General features: G+C 40.1%; 1 pseudogene; it reads right to left on the bottom strand.

Moving 5' to 3' along the window:
• LOC101986514 overlaps positions 1–16,274 on the bottom strand; it is a 34,982-nt pseudogene extending 18,708 nt beyond the window's left edge.
• Positions 16,275–19,119: the final 2,845 nt, after the last annotated feature.

Below are 19,119 nucleotides of genomic sequence, written 5' to 3'. Positions count from 1 at the left end.
ATAGTCTTTACAACTGGGTATGACTGTGGGCCCCATTCTTCTTTGTCAGCTTACATAGCACCTTCAGATTCTATGAGAGCTAGTCCCCAGGGAAGTAGGCTTCTAGATTCGTGGAGGCATTGCCTGCATGTGCTCCACAAGAGGAAAGTCATACCTGGCACTGGAAATGTAACCAACTACGCAGGGCTAGTGAAGTCATGGATCTTGGAGAAGAACCTCTAAGTGTCACTTTACTAAACTGGCATAATCCCTAACACCAGCCTAAATGTTTGCCCTTGTGCCCACAGATAGCTGAATTCTTGCACCTCATCAAGAATACTTCTGTTTACAACAGGTGGAAAATATTATAACAAAGCACAACAAGAGTTGTAAACAGTCCCAGTGGACATCTGCAATACAGCTCCCGCATCCAAGTCTCAGGGGTCATTGAAGAAGAGGAAACAAGTGGACTGTAAGAGCTAGGGGAGAAAGGAGTTTGCCACAAGATTCTGTCTTCTTGCAGCATCGGAAACTAAATCCATAAAGTTTCTCCAACACTGCTGAGTAAACGTGAGCTGGACAAGGAAAGCAATAATAGACATGCTCGTGTGAAGGCATAAAGCTCAGGAGACCTCAACCTTACACTAAGAACTACAGGCAACTAAAGAATGGTGAGAATAGAAAAAAAAAAAGTCTTCCCCAGGGAAGTACACTCCAACTAGTTATCCATTTCAAGGTGGTCAGTTCTGAAAACATACATAAAGTAGCATTATATACACTGAGTAAGTTGTACTTAATATATTTAAGAATATATACACAACATGCATAAAGGAACATTATATAGACTGACTAAGTTACGCTTAATGTATTTAGAAATATACACATGTATAATAATAATATAAAAATGGATTAGAAAGAGAGCAAGTAGGGATATGTGGGAAGGTTTCAAGGGAGAATGGGAAGGGGGAGCGATGCAATTGTATTATAATCTCAAAAACTAAAATAAACAACTTAAAAATCCTTTCTTAAGTCTGGACTTGCTCCTACATTATTAAAACTGTCACCATGTATGTTTTGCAGCTAACCGAGGCCTTATCTTTTTGCCAAAAGGTTTCATATCCTAGTTTCTGTTGAAGGGATGAACAGCAATGTTATTTATGGGTAATTACAAAATCACCTTGCTATGTTTGATTTAATGGAGAAACTTCAATCATGGTTTAGAGCTCATCCCAGGAATCAAGTTATGCTGATAGTATTTAATGATTTATTGACTCAACTCTTCCTGCTTTTTGAGTGGAAGTTGGTGGTGATGATTTTATATTTCAAAAGGATGGAAGGCAATGGTGATGCGTGGTAGATGCTCTAACTCAGCCATGGAACCCTGTCCTTGTATATTCTACCAGTGCATGTGTGTCAGAAGGGGCTCAGATATCATCAGTGGGTTCTTTAGGGGGTCTTTAGTGGAGAATCTACAGGAGATATGTGTGGTGTACCTGAAGGAGACAGGAGCCCTTGGAATAACTGAGTGATGAACTTATTATGTAACTGTACAAAGTGAACTTTTGATATTGCTTGAGTATACACTGAGTTAGAATGTTAAATTTATTTTTCAACTAAGCCAATAGCACACTATTTTTAAGTCTTTGCTGTAATTTGGGTATGACTTGCATAGGGTCAAGTTCATTAGAACCGCATGTTTTAGTGTGTAAGTGTATATATCGACACAACAGACACTCTTCTCAAAACAAAGAACATTTGCTTCACCCTAAAAACTTCCTTCTCAGTATTTCCAGACAGCTCCTCCCCCATTCAGCCAGTTATTTTATGTGTTCTGTTACTTTAGAATAGTTGTCCTTGTTCTTGAGTGTCACATAAGTAGGATTATGTGAGACATGCTTTTTGTGTGGATCTTTTTCACACAAATATTATGCTTCCTTCTTTGAAATTCAACTGTGTGATGCTTATATACATCATTTGTTTCTTCATACTGCTGAACAGTATTCTATTGTGTAAATATAGCACGCTGTATTTCCTAACTCTCCTGTTGATGGATATTTGGTTTGTTTCCAATTCTTAGGCTATGTGAATAGAGCTTCTCTAAATATACTTGTAGAACCTTTTATGGTCATATATTTTCATTTCGTTTGGGTAAACACTAGTGGTGAAATTGCTAGCGCATGGAAAGTCTATATGTAAACTTATATTCTTTTTATGGTTTGAGTGGCTTAGGGATAAATGTTAAAAGATTAAATATAATAGCATTCATAGACTATTCCTAAAATTAAAAAAATTTTGTATATATATATGTGTGTGTGTGTGTGTATTATGTAGAGGTAGGAGAAGGGACTATTTCAATTTTAAGCAACATTTTACTCAGTAAGGAAAGTGTACATTATTTGCTTTATTGGCAGGTAAATGCCATTTCAAGTGCATAGTCATCACCCCAGAATGTCATTCAAATTTATCTGTTCACTTGAGCACAGGCCAATGGCATAAATGAACACTTGCTGAACTGTCATAATTGCATGAGATGTTTCTTATCTGGGAAGAGTGCACTCTAGGACCAATGGTGATGACTGTTGAGGGCCACTCATAGGTTTTCTATGTGAAAACAGCCTAAAGATCCTTAAACGACCAAAGACAATACAAAGAAAAAAAAATGAAAAAAGAAATAAGAAAAGTCAGAACTGTAGTATAGACAAGCCAAGGACAATGGCACTGGGTTTTGATCCTACTGCATGTAATGACTTTGTGGGAGCCTAGTCTGTTTGGATGCTCACCTTCCTAGTCCTGGATGAAGGTGGGAGGACCTTGGACTTCCCACAGGGCAGGGAACCCCATCTGCTCTTTGGACTGGAGAGGGAGGGGAAGGGGGATGGGGGAGCGGGAGGGAAATGGGAGGAGGTGGAAATTTTTAATTAAATAATAAAAATAAAAAAATTTGATGAACTAAATTAATAAGTCTATATTAGTTACCTTTCCATCATTATAACAAGTACCTGTGATAGCCAGCTTTTAAACAGAAAAGGTTTATTTTTGGCCAACAGTTTTGGAGGTTTCAGTGCATTGGCCTCACTGATTTGGGGGCCTGTGGTGAAGCATTGCATTGTATCAGCGGGGACACAGCAGAATACAACTAATCACCTCATAGTCTGGAAGTAAAAAGGAAGAGAGAGGGCCTGGAATCTCTCTATCTCCTTCAAGAGCAGGCTCCACATGATTCAAAATCCCCTAGTAGGTAGACCCTACTTCTTAAAGGTTCTGCCACTTCCTGATAAGGCCAGGCTTGGAACTAAGCCTTTGATATACAGCCTTTGGGTGTGATCTAAGATGCAGTCTATGTAAGGCTTCTCTCTTGTTTTCCCTAGAGTGATTAGAAAAGCATTAAATAAACAAGGATCACCCTGGAATAAGGAAGGGGATCTGCTGAAAAACACATTTCATTCTGGGTTCTGCACAGAAGGGAACCAGACAGAAATGATCTCATAAGACCTTAGGAATTCATGATTAATAGGCTTACAGTGATATGTTCCTTTTAGCTCCTGGAGGTTCAGGTTAGGAACTGTGGTGCACAACTTGCCGTCATTACTAAGAACTTGTCAACTTCTTCCTGAAATGGGTTCATTTAACTCTCTTTCTCTCTCTCTCTCTCTCTCTCTCTCTCTCTCTCTCTCTCTCTCTCTGTGAGTGTGTGTGTGTGTTTGTGTGGTGTCTATGTGTATTTAACTGTTGTGTTATTGTGTGACTTCACACAAGTTCATATTTGGGACTGTTGGCAAGTTTCCTTGAACGATTTTGCTTGCTGAGGGCAATACTAGTTGTTTGCTGTTAACAAGCAAGGCTGACTTCTTAATTAAATGTTGGGATCTCAATCTAGGCTGACTTCTTAATTAAATGTTGGGATCTCAATCTAGGCTCCCTATCAGCCTATGGCTCTCCCACACAAAGACTGCCTAATTTGATGATACGGGAATTTTGTTGCTGAGTCTGAGCTCCCTTTGGCAGTTCTGTGTGTAAAAGCCTTGATTGCTCCTTGTTGATGCACTGCCATCAAATGCTTGAATGGACCTCCATTTCTTCCTCTTCCTCCCTCTTGAATTTCTATCAGGTATGAAACACCACTAGACTAACATCTCAGCCCCACTAGGAAGAGTTGTTAAGATTAATGTTTGCCATAATTGTTTGGAAACCGGAGGGATGTCACTATCCACTTACGGAAATGCCAGATTGTGGTATTTCCTGAACATGGATTCCTCAGGGACTTGATCCCCATTTTCCATAAAATTATTAGCACAAGGAATTTCTCTTTTCCTTTTGTGGAAATTATCATTTGTAAAACCCAATGTTGGCTTCCAAGTTTTGGCAACACTGTTTTTATGTTTTGAGTTTTTTGTTTGTTTTGTTTTTTTGCTTTTGGGTTTTTTGTTTGTTTGTTTGTTTTGTTTTTTTAGGCAGAAATCCAATTCGGTGTATTTCTTGATCTTTTGTCACTGTGTGCCTCCCATCACCTGGTGAGAATGGAAGCAGCAGGCAATTTAATTTGCTCACAGTATAATCGCAGGACCCTTTGGGTAAGAGCTTTTAGCAGCTCTGTGCTCTAATTGTTGATTTACTACCTGCTTCTAGTTAGAGTGCCCTGCATGCCTTTGCTTGAACTCAGGCTCTTGGCATTCACTGAAGCATTCAAGGCACTACTGGTGGGAGGGGAAAGGATCCAGGAAAGGTGGGGGACAGAGCTTATTGTTCAGGGTCCCACTTTTTCTGACACACTTTCTCCCTTGTGCTACTGAGGTTGTTGTCTTCAGGAGTTTGGCTAAGGAAATAAAGGCAGTGATAATAAAATGGAGGAAAACAAACCTTCAATGAGGGGCAGAGGAGGGAAAGAGAAAGGGAAGAAGGCAAGCACAGAGATCAGAAGAGGTCAGGACAGAATGAATTCCCCTTTCCTCTCGGTCCTTCCCTCCCACTTCTCTGTAACTGCCGTGAATTTAGTGGCTTTCTTAATTCGGTGACATTCCATGTATCATGGAGACTTCTTTCTGCTGAAATACTTATTTGCTTCAAGTTGGGCTGGATGAAATCTCAACCATGATTTAGGAACAAACATGCACAGAAGCACCTTGCTGTTGGTGGATCTGCCCCGGGGAAGGCACATAAACACCTGGCAACTCCCATCTAACCTGTGAGCCATCGCTGAATTCTAGCAGCTGCAAGCACATGAGGTCTATCTGGAGTAGTGTCACCCCGAAGTCTCTGGGACACGGATTGGGATCCAGTAGTGCACTTTTCCTGTGCTACTTACTTGTTCTGTGTATTGCCTGCAGAACACAGAGAGACCACGTTTACAAACATTCCAGTAAAAACAAAGCAGTGGAAAAGGCGAACAGATTTACAAACATGATTTCATGGTAAGCTTCCCAAGGGAGATGAAAATTCATCCTCATTACTATACAATGGGGTTCTCCAAAGATACGCTAGTCATGGATGTCACAGCGCTGGGTAGAAGAAGTTTTGTGACTGTCAAGACTCCAAGTGACCTGCTTTAAGGACATAAAATGTTATGATGAACAAAAACGCCTTCCAAGGCAGTGGAAAGAAATGGCCAATGGCATTTACAAACACACCCTTCCGCACCCACACACCCCTGACCTCAGCAAGTTTGCAGCTGTATAATCTCACAGTGAGAAGATGCAGATGGCAGAGCAAGAGCCTAAGGTTCCGAGAGACTCAGTTCAGTGCCTTGCAGAATCTGCTTATTTTTGAAGCAGTGGACATTTTAAGGTCGGGAGAATATCTACTCACAGCCAAGCCCGAAGACCTCTTGTCTCTGATATGTTGTATGAAGAAGACATAATCCAGAGCTCACCAGCTTACACAGAGAGGTTTCAGACATCTATATTTATATTCTGGCGGTGTGTACGTAGTGTATTCTCTGGCGATAGCTATTAAGTCTGGATAGCGAACTTAGATTGTAGATTTTATAACTGGCAATGCTACCATATCCTTTCTAAGTCTTATATGTTATTCTCTAGGAAGGAATATGAGTGGAGCTCTTCAGAGATGTTGGGTGTCAGCAAGTAAGAAGCCTACCTTAAAATTGTTCTTAAAGTAAATTGTTTGAAGAAATTGCTAGAAATCTTCCAGGGGAGAACTTTGAAGATTGTCATGACTATGTGACTTTAGTTCAAGGGCTAATAGCACAACTGGATTAAACATCCTTTTTTGAGAAAGGGCTGTCTTCAGAAATTTTGAACCAAAGTGACCTGCATGGAGAGTAATGGGATTGAGTTCCCTTAAATAAAATTTTAAATAAATTTCGAGATAATAATATAACAACATTTCTCCTTTCCCATTCCTCCATTCAAACACTATCGTATAGCCCCCTCCTCATTTTCCTCTAAGTTTATGGCTTCCTTTTTCACTAATTGTTATTCTGTGCATACACACACACACACACACACACACACTCACTCATAAATTAAGTCCATTCAGTCCAGATTATATTACTTGTATGTAACATTTTTTACTTGTATGATGTTTTTTCTAAGAAAGGAATGATCCCACTCTGGAAATTTCACCCATCCTTACTGTGTCTAACCTTACCACGCCTCCTTCTCTGGAGGTGAAAAAACACAAGCAAGGAGGAGAAGGTCTGAAAACTGGATAGATTTGGAGGATCAGACTGTCATAGGAGCACAAGGACATTTGAATAGTCAGCATTAGGAGAAGCACAGAACTGAATCACTCTCAGGTAAACCGGAGATGCTGAGAGGACCAGGCAAAAGTATGGACTAGAGGAGAACATCTCAACCTTTCTAATGCTTTCTAAAGCCAAAACAGCTTCTTTGTTCATTAGCCAATAAAAGCAACACATAGACAGAAGGACTTCCTACACCAGATATCCATTCAGATAGTATTCTGGATAGTTTTATGTCAATATATACAAGGTAGAGTTATCTGAAAGAAGGGAACTTCAATTAAAAAATGCCTCCATAAGATCAGACTGTCATCAAGCATGTGTGGAGTTTTCTTAATTAGTGATCAATGTGTGAGGGCCTAGACCGTTCTGTGTGGTGCCATCCCCGGCATAGTGGTCCTGAGTTCTATAAGAAAGCAAACCATGGAGACCAAATCAGTAAGTAGCACTCCTGCGTCTTCTGCATCAACTCCTGCCTTGAGGTTCCTGCACTGTTTGAGGTCCTTTCCTGGCTTTCTTTGATGATGAACAGTGATATAGAAGTGTAAGTCAAATAACCCATTTCCACTCCATGTTATCTTAGCCATGGTATTTCATCACAGCAATAGAAATCCCAAATAAAACAGGCAGAGTGAATAATATTCCCATTTTGCTTCTTGATACTGCTCGAAGATTAGTTTAGAGGTCAACAAATAGCTGATTCTTTAATATATTTTAAGGGGATGAGTAAGACTTGAGTATCTATTTCTCTTAAACTTTTGTGGGTGAAAACTGAGAGTCAAGGAACGAGTTGTGTTTATATACCTGTAATTCCTGCAACTGGGGGCAAAGGCAAGAGAATTACACATTCAACGCCATCTTAAGCTGCATAGTAAACAAAGAAAACAGGAGGAAAAGGAGAAGAAGGAGGAACAGGAGAAGGAAGAGAAACAACAGAAGGAGGAGGAAGAGGAAGAGGAGAAGATTCTCAAAACAGAGAAGGAACTACCTTAAAATCTAGTCCTGTTGTCATAAAATGCTACACACAGAATGTGCATTGAGATAGATCCCAGGCTCCCAGGATGTGAGTTGTCTAGAAGATACAGTTTTCCATTCCATTGTAGCAGGGCTGGCTAGGTTACAAGCTGAAGATATTCTTCGATATATCTATATCCGTGTAGATGCCTGATACTGTGGTGACTGAAAAGATATTTATGGCTCCAGTTCTTAAGCATGTACCTTTTTCATTACTCTTACTCATCTGCAGATGAGGGCTAGTCCAGTTTTTTTTTTTCCTAGCTCCTTTGCCCCGCGTTGCCCATAAACAGAAATAATTATAAATTATACCACAGGCTAGTCAATAGAAAGGCTTCTGAACCCTAGCTTTAATTCATCATGGGTGATAGTTCATTCCACAATGCCCCACAAGACAGGAATAACTTATTTTAATTGGCCATCATTTGTAGTCCACAGCATGGTCTACTTTAGAAATGACACTGCCACTTGATTGTAACTGTATTTCTCTGACTCATGGCTTTCTAACTGAAGGGAATAGATCAATTTTTCATAAATCATAAAAAGTACATAGGAAAATAAAATAGATTTCTGTCCCTAGCTTTTCTGGCTCTCTCACACAATGCCAACCAATAAAATATCATCCAGTTTGGTGACTATCCAGCTATACTTGGAAGTCTCCCAAGGAAGATGGCTGAGGAGGTGACAGCAGAGACAAAAGGTCACAGCTTGGGCTTGGAAAAAGCAACAACATGAACCATTCTACAAGCTTCTTTGACTCTTTGTTGCTGAGACTGTCATGATAGTCTAGACTCCCGTAGCTGCACTGAATGGGATGGCTTTGTCCTAAAGGGTCTTTATTCTTCATTAGAAACAGTTCTGACGAGGCAGAGGCAGGAGGATCTTTGTGAGTTCGAGACCAGCCTGGTCTACAAGAGCTAGTTCCAGGACAGGCTTCAAAACCACAGAGAAACCCTGTCTCGAAAAACCAAAAAAAAAAAAAAAAAAAGAAAGAAAAAAGAAACAGTTCTGAGCTAGTCCTAAGGTTTTGGCATATATATGTGATGTCATTAGGATTACTATAACTTTCAAAGGCCGAGGAAGTAGCAAAGCTATGCCTGAGGTGTGAACAAAAGAGGGTGCTGAGACCTGGCCTCCCATGTAAGGGCTCTCTAACCAAATGTCCTATGCGACAAAAGCTCGCTAATAGAAACTCAGGAACTCAGTGGTATCCCACTCCGCTCTCACTCATATATATATAATCTTCCTCTGTCCATCTCTTCCTCTCTCTTCCCCTCTCCATCTTTTAACAAGGGATATTATTTTGAGAGAAATTGGAAAATAGAAAGAAGGCAAACAACCTCTGTTGTCAAAAATTGCCATTGTAGCAAAGGTAAGATGGCAAGAGTAGTCTAAATGGAAGCAGAGGTCTAAACCAATCATGCTAATTTCACCAAGGGTCATTGTGCTGTTTCCATGGTGGATGGAGCCTGTCTTCCAGTGTATCCCATACTGCACTTGCTTTCCTTGCAGCCTGTCATGGTCCCAGTTCAAATCACTGCAGTCGCTACTTAGCAACTTGCATGCTCTCCCCATGGAAGATACACACATTTGACGATAACCTTAAAAAACATGAGCTTATATTAATTATGTAACATAATGGATGATGTTGAAGGCACTTTTGAATAATACTACTAAATCTGAATCATAAGCTTCCAGATCGTAGAAGTGGGTCCTTGAAAAGTTAGGAAGAGATTTTTTTTCCTGTCAGATGTTACACTTTTCACAAAACAGAAAGAATGAAAAATTAAAGGATATGTAGGCATGCTTATGCACAAATGCTTTGCATCCTATACAGAACTTAAACTACTATTTAAACAAAAAGTGTTTCAAAGATGCCTAAGAATTAAACCTACAAATGTCTCCCAAGGGTGCACATTTGTGTGTGTGTGTGTGTGTGTGTGTGTCTGTGTATCTGGTTATCCAAAAGAGTCTCTCACTATACAAACAGAAATAATTTTTTAAGCCAGGTGTACGAATGTGGATCATGATTCTTCATGAAAGAGGTTAAAAAAAGAAAGATTTCTTGGTTTTGTCTTTCCAAATTTAGTAAGACCACGAGACAGTTGAGCTATTCTGCATCTTCAAAAATATTTGATAACAATCATAATGTGTTTTCTTTTTTCCTATTGAACTGCATATAGTGAACTTGCAGGTATTGAATATTTGGGATCCTTAGCATCACTTCTTCCTTTTAAAATATTTTTTAATTTTTTCAGCATTTCCAATCAACTGACTACCCAAACTCCTTAGAAAGCACAAGATTCTTACTGTTTCGGTTCCCAAATGTTGGGAAAATAATGGAAGCCATCATTTAAGTGCAAGAATTTGGTGAAACTGTTTGTTTGGGGCAGTTCTCCAGGCATTTTTATAAACTGCTTCACTAGAATATGTCATGGTCTATGTATGTGCACAGAATTACAGTGTGGTGGTTCAAATAGAAATGGCCCTCATAGACTTATGTGTTTGAATGCTTGGCCCATAGGGAGTGTCGCTGTTAGAAGGTGTGGCCTTATTGGAGGAGGAGTGGCCCTGTTGGAGGAAGTGTGTCACTGTGGGAGTGGGCTTTGAAGTCTCATATATGCCAGATATGGAACTCTTATCCCTATCTTCAGCGCCATATCTACCTGCATGTTGTCCTGTCCTGCCATTATGGGCTAAACCTCTAAGCTGTAAGCTAGCCCCTATTATAAGTTTTTCTTTATGAGAATTGCTGTGGTCATGGTACCTCTTCACAGCAATATTAACCCTAAGACATACAGTTTACCTGTCATTTACAAATACTCAAGTCACCGTAAAATTGATATATTTTTACAAAAATGTTCAAATCATCAAACATCCCTTCAGAATTATTGACTTGAAAATATTTGAACTGCTCCACTCAGTCTCTATTTTCTCTCCTCTCAATAACTGGTACAGTTTAGCAATAAATTTTCAGGCTCTTGAAAATGTACACACATATATAACTTCTGCTTTATTCAAGGGAGCTTTGTTTAGGGAAGCTTTGTTTGTCTGTTTATTTTGTTATTTTGTGTGCTTGTTTTGTTTTTCCTCTACTTGTTAGTTTGATTGTTTGGCTAGGGGCAGTGCCTGTCTGTTTAGTCAGACTAGCTTGAACACAGAATCCTCCTGCCTCTACGTTCCAAATACTGGGTTGGCAGCGATGTGCCACCGTGCCTAACTTACATTTGAGTTCTGAGTAAGTTTTCTTTGGCTGTGTGCTGGAGTCCCCTGTTCAAGAACAGCAACTCTAGAAAGTTACTTTAGTAATCTGAGTGTATTTGTTTTGTTAGACTACCCTACTAAAACATCCACGGCTACACTGTGTATGTAACACGTAAGTTTGGGTCAGTTTTTACTGTGTGTAAATAGCTTCTAGGGCTACAATTTCATCTCCAAATTTGCTATAAGCATTTCATTAAAGAAGTAGATTACCAAAACATAGGAGGAAAAGGTGCCAAGGATTTAAGAAGATGTCTCTGAGCAGTTGCTGAGATGAAGATGTCTGGAAAGTTTATTGCCTCTAATTTGCATAGGATCCCTTCCCAACCCTTATCTGTAGGTGTGAGCAGATCTTCAAGGGAGTTTGACATTTAGCTTTAGAAGGAAAACACTTTGGGGGCTCTTCTTAACAACCACAGCAAGTTTTTGTAGGTGATTTAGCAAGTGTCAAAACTTTTCTTCTAATGATAGGCTTGATTTATACAGCCAACCTGGTATTTGCATCATCCAGATGACTCAGAATTTAGGTGGCTTTCACAGCCTGGGCGCCCTCATCACTACTCACCTTTAAATTTCCTCTCCACCTGGTGGATGACCTGAAACTGCTCCCTCTTCCTTTTAGCATTTCTGCAATACTTGATCTCTAACCTGTTCCCAAGTCTCTCTTCCTCTAAGTCACGACACCAATGGAAATGCACACTGCCACTTTCTTTTCCTTCCTCATTTCTTCTTACCATGAAAAAAGCTCGCCTATCTTCATAATTGCATGTTTTGCTGTCTTTCAATGATGAAAGCAAAGTAAGCTAACTAAGCTCCTCATCAGTAAAATAGTACATTTATTACATGTCAATCACATGCACAACCAGCCTCGGGGTAACAAGGAGGGTTGGCTTAGCCAACTAGCCTGGAGTATGCAACTCAGTGGGAAACCCAAGAAAGACCCATCCTCAAAATTAGGCAAGGGGAGAACCAACTCCCCAAATGGTTGTCCTGTGGCTTACACATACACACCATAGTATGTTGCTTGCCGTTGGTCTTGCTATCTCTCTCTCTCTCTCTCTCTCTCTCTCTCTCTCTCTCTCTCTCTTCTCTCTCCCTCTGTGTGTGTGTGTGTGTGTATGTGTCTCTCTGAATAAGTAAATACATACAGAACATACAGAATCCAGCTGTATATAATTCTTATTTACCCGCTTAGTATCAGCTTCCATATTTTCAATAACAACTCCCAGATTTATTGATGATACTTTCTTTAGCTTAATACTGGTCATTTGGCCTTCATCAAATGCTTCACAGGGTGAAAATTTGTCATGTACCCAGGCTAGCCAATTACAGCCTAGTATTCCCCTGGCCTCGATGATCAAATGAGCATGTGACTTCATGATGACCAGCCAGTGCTGAGGTTGATGGTGAATAACGACCTTATTTTTCTCATTGGGATCAAGGAAAATACAAACTGAATGGTATATCCATGTGTAGGCTTGCCCTACCAAATGTTGAAACTACTTCATACAAAACTAAAGGCAATAAATGGAAACAAAGGTAGCTGTCTGACTGTGGAATCATCAGAAGTCACAAAGTCTGCCTTTGGATTTTATTTCATGATTTCTTATACCAACTTGAGTTTTCTGTCATTTTTAATGGTGTGGGGTCTACTTCTCTCCTCCGAGAACAAGTGTGGTGAGATAAAGCCATCTGGTTGTGTTTGATAGATGGGCTGATGTTGTTCTTCTCACTCCATTGGGCCAGTTTATCCCCTTTTCTCAGGATTCTGTTTTTGGATAACTTCCAGTACTGCTCTCTACCACTTGGTTCAATTTAGCAGTTATGGTTTAGAACAGAACCTCTGCAGACCAATGCTTCTAAGCCCCTTCCTCCTACCAAACCATCAGTTATGCAAAAACATCAAACTTTTAAGTCTAAGAACATTCACAATTGGGATAGCAAAGTGAATTCATCACCTTCTTCTCTGTCACCTGTACTCTCCCAAGTTTTAGCTATTCTATTAATTCACAATGGTGATATATTATTTTCTTCAAAAATTATAACCTAGAGTCATTCTAGCGCCCTTTCTCTATAAACTTGAAAACAATACATTTATTGTATTTTACTATCTTGGTATCATAGATATGTTCTCTATGCTATGATCACTAATTTTATAATGTCTTAAGATTTTAGAAGATCTTTTTAACTGCTTTGCTTTATGAAATTTTTTTACTCTGAATATTTGTGTGTGTATGTGTATGCATGCATTTATGACTCTCCATGTGTATGTTTACACATTCATGCATTGGGTGCTGTGACTATGGCATGATACTCAAGCTATGGTTTACTTGTGTCTCTCCTTTAAAAAGTCTCATGTGGGAATTCACTTCACAAAGACATAGATGAGTGATATAAAGAGAGTAGAAGCTGGATCCCACTGTGATCTTCTTAACTGAGGACACTAGAAAGTGATTGGGTTTAAAGAAAGTCACTAGGGTTGAGCACCCATTATTGTATCTTTATAGCTTTATAGGAAAATGAAGAGGCTCACACAGACAGACATTTGCACTCTCTGTTTATTATCATGTGCAATGGTTGACCTTGGTTAGCAACTTAGCTAAATTTGTTATCAACTAGAAGCCACACAGGTAGACACGTTTGAGAGAGACTTCCTTGTGTGGGTCATTTATTGTAGGAGAACCACTCTAAATCTATGACAGGCTTTCTGGTGTCAGACTACAAAACAACATAGGAAAAGGAAAAGAAGGAAATTTTTGCATTTTGCCTGCTTGCCCTCACTCTTACTGGCAAGCCCATCTACTTTGTTGCTGAGGCACTTCTTCACTGGTATTAGAATCTATATCTGCAGGATTCCAATGTAGACTGAAGACCAGAAGCTCTCTAGGAATTATCTAGAAACTTAGTAGCAGAGTGGGGCTGTTGGACATCTAGTGTCATGCACTTAACAACTACCAGATTCTTTGCCTCTCCATTGGAAGACAGCCATTAGTGGACTGCCCATACCACAGCCTGTAAACTACTCTAATAACTTCCCTTTTGATGCTATGTGCCACACTGGAACTCTATCGAGAAGAACTTCATCACCAAATGTGTCCCCTAAACATGCACCTCTATAACTATAACCCTAAGTAAACAGCTTTTCCTGATGGAGGTAGTCTTCCTAGAGTATTTCCTTATACTATCAAAAACCAAGATAACTTACCGTTAAGTATTTATGTGTTCAAGTATACTCTAATTACATGGCATCATGTCTTAAATTCCTTTGTGCCTAAATAACACTAGATCTAAATTACTAACAACACTTTTCATAATCTAGCCCTTGAATTTCTTTTCTATTATTATCTTTTGTAAATCACCAACTTTACCAAGCTAATTTCTCTTATTAAAAAATACTGTGTTCCAAACTGAAAGGAAAAATGATATTGCACGCTTAGATGAGCAGTGAGTGAGAAGAGGCATCAATCCTGTCTGGATAAGTCAAAAATATTTTTTTAAAGCAGTCAAGCAGTAATGTGTAGACAGCATTCAAAAGCAGAAAGACTGACCACTTGTTCCAACATGGTTGGAAGTGGAATCCTATTGGCAACAATGCCATCCAAGAAGGACCACAGCAGAGAATAACAGCGTGTGAATATGGAGAGCTCAGGCAGAAGCTCGGGACATCTAACTACCTCGAGGAAGCCAAGCTACCTTTGCTGAGACAAGCTTACATGCCTAAGACTGGGACAGTTCTCTCTGTGAGATGGCAAGGATCCCTTCAGCTGAGCCGGGTGCCCCATGTGAACATTGGAATGAAGATGTAAAATGTAGAACAGTCAGATCTGAACAAATCCTCACCAGCCACTCTTGCTCTTCAGTCCTGAACCTAAGGTGATCGCTCACACATCATTGGTCCATGCTTTTAAGAGCCTTAGCCTTAAGATGGACATCCCAGCAGGATACAAGGGTTCCTTTGTCATGCTCCCAAAGTCTGTTTTAATCTTTTCTTCCTCTGCCTCGTGAAGAGCCACTCACCTCTCAAAGTCCAGAGAAGTAGTCCCACCTTTGTAAAGATATCACGATCTTTTTTATTTTGGCCTTCACCTTACTTTTCATACCTCCACTTCTAGAACACTCTGGGAAGGACTTTACTCTGATTGTGTTTGCTCTACTTGTCAGGGCATCTCAAGGATATGGGTCTGTCTAGCACCTAATAATAGGTCCTCACAATTTTTTTGAACTGACTGAATGAGTTTAGATAGAATAAGAAACGGTAACAGGTCCAGGGAGTGAAATATACACAGGTTGTTTTTGAAATCCTGTTGAGGACTTGATGGAAAATACTTTGTAGAAACAGATTAGAGACATCAGTTTTGTATGAGTAATGAAATATTGTTCTAAATATACGTTATGTAGAATCTGGTTGAGAAAAATGTGAAATATTTCAACAAATTCACTAATGAGTTACTATTAAGAGAGTATGTTAGAAATATATTTCCTGGTTAAAAAATAAATTTCTTGGTAAAAATATATTTCTTGGTAAAAATGTGCAGTTTAAATGTCAGTTTAAAGTGTTGACATTTGACACAACACAATATTGATTCTGGGCATGAGGTTGGTCCATGAGTAAAGTTTTAGCCACTACAATAAACCCTCTAATTCAATGTCCACAATAGAGAGTTGATTCTTGTTTAAGCAATGAGAATAGTTTTCGTTTGATTGTTCTGTTCTGTGTTGTGACTCAGAGACACAAGTGGCTTTTATTTCCTAAGCATACAGTGTCAGAGCTTCAAAGTGGTTTTGCCACCTTCAGTTTGCCACAGGAACTGGCAAGAGGTCGTTAGAGTCTAGGGCCGACCTGATGAGCATTGCTGTCCACATTCAGCTATGTGGCCACACTAAGTTCACAGGAGTAAAAAACATCATTGGAAGACATATAATATTTTAATGATTACACGCCACAGTTCCTTCTGCACTGTGAAAAAAAGGATGGAAGAAGTAAGGAAAAGAGGAAGGAAAAGTGGGAAGGGGAAAAAAAAGAGGAGTAATAGAGAAAAGGAAAAACATTTGAATGTTTATTTGAAGAAAGTAAAACATCAGTAGAAAATAATGTTCCCAGCCCTGTTTTGCCTATCATAAGAAGTCAGCCTTTAAAAAATGTTTGGAAAATTATAAAAAGCCTGTGTATTTATTTTTCAACTCTGTAAATGGTGGCTCTGTACTTATTCAAGCTGACAGGATGATATAAAAGTCGTGATTCTATTCTGCCTGTCATCACCACCAGCAGCAGCAGCAGCAGCAGCAGCAGTACTGGCTGCAGCAGTGGTGGCAGCAACATCATCGTCACTGTCATCATCACATCTTCATTGCACGTCTAACATGATGTATTTGTCACCGCATCAGGTAATGGAGCTTCAAGGAGGCATAAAGACCTTGAGGACCTTATAACTAAGTTGGGAAGTCAGAGTAACTACATTTCGAAGGTAAATCACAACGCAAGACTGTGTGTGCTCAGGGCTAAGTGAGCAATGGTGATAGCATAGAGAAATGGGCCCTCCACAAGATAGATGTAATAGACTTCTAAGAAGCGTGGATATTTGCTTGACCAGAGAATCATGGGATATAATAACCATGAAGGCCTTTAATGGATATAGATCTCCTTCACTTCATAAATGTGGCAGCTGGTTTATAGAGATGACCTCATCCCTGATTATGTGGGACTCTCTCCTTGAGCCTGGCAGTCTCTATGACTTGTCTTTCATTCAGAAAATATGAAGGAAGTGTGGTTGTGATTGATCAGACCCGAGTCCTATAGACCCGATGGCTTCTGTTCAAGCTCTCTCAGAATTTTTACTCTAGAGAAGGTCAGTCATCGAATAAGAGGGACGGCCACACTGTGAAGTAGCTTATGCCAGAGACATGGAGTGTCTGTGCAGATGGGGAATGTCTTGACAGCTGTTAGTCATTACAGTTCAAACACTGGGCATACGAATACAGTAGCCATCTCGGGTGTCTAGCCAAGTCACTATTTCCTGCGACTCCATCTCCTATCGCCATCTGCCTACAAGCAAAGCAGTGGAAACGTCCTCCCTGGGTCCAGCCAGCCCAAGGAGCCATGGTTGCATTAAGTTGCTGAGTTTTGAAGTGATGTTCCAGAACATATGGTAACCAAAACAATGAGAAACAGATGACATGGGCTACAAGGTCTCCCTGATGTCAGATGCTTTGAATCACATGCCTTCACTCCTGATGCTGTGCCCTTGAAGCCAGGCCTTCTTTAAGCTTCAGTGGGTCTTAGACTCACATGGTAAGGATGTTGTTCCCATTCCGATTACTGGGCTCCACTCCTCTAGTTATTCTGCTTAAGCCCCTCTGAGGCAGGACCCTTGTTTGTGAACTTATAGCAAGCTCCCAGGTGACAGTGAGGCTGTCAGTGTATGGACCACATTTTGGATAGTTTGCCAAGGCCCGAACCTGAGATAATCTCAGCACAGGTTAAGCAAGTCGCGTACCGTCATTTACCACTGTGCTTCTTCCCCATTTCCTGTTTGCTGCATCCCTAGGTAAGTAACTGAGAAGCACGAAGTACAGGCCTTGTTCAGAACATGCCCATTTGTGGCTAAGCCTGGCGTTTGCTTTCCTAGCTGTAGGCTGCAGAAGCCCATGTACTCTGACATGTACACCCTTATCTAGCTCCGTTTTCTCCAGGCTTGACCGTGCTGGTTTTATAACCTGGTTACCCGAAGCAATTAGGGGCAGCATCCAGATTTTCAGATCCATTTCCCATGGAGACGCACGTTAGGAATCTCCCACAGTGAATTTAATTAGCAGAAAATGTGGCTCAGCCAGTGACTTGCTGCGCAGATAAGAGCCCTGACTGCCCACTGAGAGCAGCTCCCCTTTTTTTAAAAATGGCAAGTTCCCTAAAAGGGGTAATGGATCTCAGCCGGACGTCAGGTGGGACTCACTGTGTGGCTAGATTCTGTGTAGCCAGGCAGCTCACACATTTCACTTCTGTTCAACTGAAAGAACTTACCTCAGCAGAGACACTAGCAAGAAAGGCTGAGGCTTGAGAATGACAATGCCAGGCATCTCCCTAGGGTCCCTTGGCCTGTGCTGTCCACTGCAGATACAGCAATTCGTATTTACTTTGGGAATTGCTATTGGAGGTTGTCTGATGAGTGTTTATACCCTATATGATTCATGGCAAGTGTGCCACGGATTTGCTTTGGGATATCTCTATATAAAAAGGCTATGTTTATAGTCTTCGTTGCGCGAGAGTTTGAATGTGACCTTGTTAGGCATTAATGAAAGTTACAGCCGAGTATTTGGGAAGCATCAGTGAGTGAGTAGGCCCCTCCTATGCAGGATAACCGTGCCATCTATTACAGTGCCCATTAGATAGGATGTGAGAAATTGATAGAATATGTTCCTTCTATTATAATTCTATATGAGGATTAATGGATACATCAACTGCCATATGGTATAATTTGACATTGACTAAGGCTATCGATAAGTGGAGAGTTTTAAGTATCCCCCAGCGTTTCTGATTTGAGATAATTGATTGATGAAAACGAATTTAGTCAGGACGTTTGCATTAATGGGGCCCAATGGGTTGTGGTGGGTGGCCACAGCCTTGCGGAATACAATTTCTAAGGAAAGGATTTAGGTATAAGGGAGGAAATGCTGGCTGAGTTTGTGAATGTTTTATATTTTCATTGCAGTACACTTCATACAATCACAAGCAGCAAAATTTGAAGAAATTTACCCTTTTTAAATTCATGATTTCCAAAGTAAAAATAGTTTTATTAAATGAATTCTCAATCCTACCCTTAAAATGAAACACGTTTTTATTTTCATATATTCAAATCCTGCTAATTTTTATTGGGCACCTACATTTCTCTTTCTTTTTCTGGCCTACTTATCAGTGCTAATCATCTATTTCCTCTCCTTTATTCAGGAAATTGGGATTTTGCCATTATTTTTCACTAGTTAAAAGGTGGTTACCTGGACAAAAGCTTGCTGAGCTGTGGGCTTTGAGGTCTTTTGGTAGCATGGTTACTGAAAGATCTCAGGAGGGCATCTAAGCCCTATAACCAGGCAAGGTGGCTTTCTAAAAGGGGTGGGAGCAAAGGCGGGTAGGTGTCTATGGATCTCACCTGTCTCCATGGGATATTAAGTGAAAA

This window comes from Microtus ochrogaster, unplaced genomic scaffold (genome assembly GCF_000317375.1).
Source record: "Microtus ochrogaster isolate Prairie Vole_2 unplaced genomic scaffold, MicOch1.0 UNK3, whole genome shotgun sequence".
Lineage (NCBI taxonomy): Eukaryota > Metazoa > Chordata > Mammalia > Rodentia > Cricetidae > Microtus > Microtus ochrogaster.
Note: the sequence above shows the minus strand (reverse complement) of the source record. Positions and strands in the feature narration are given on the sequence as shown.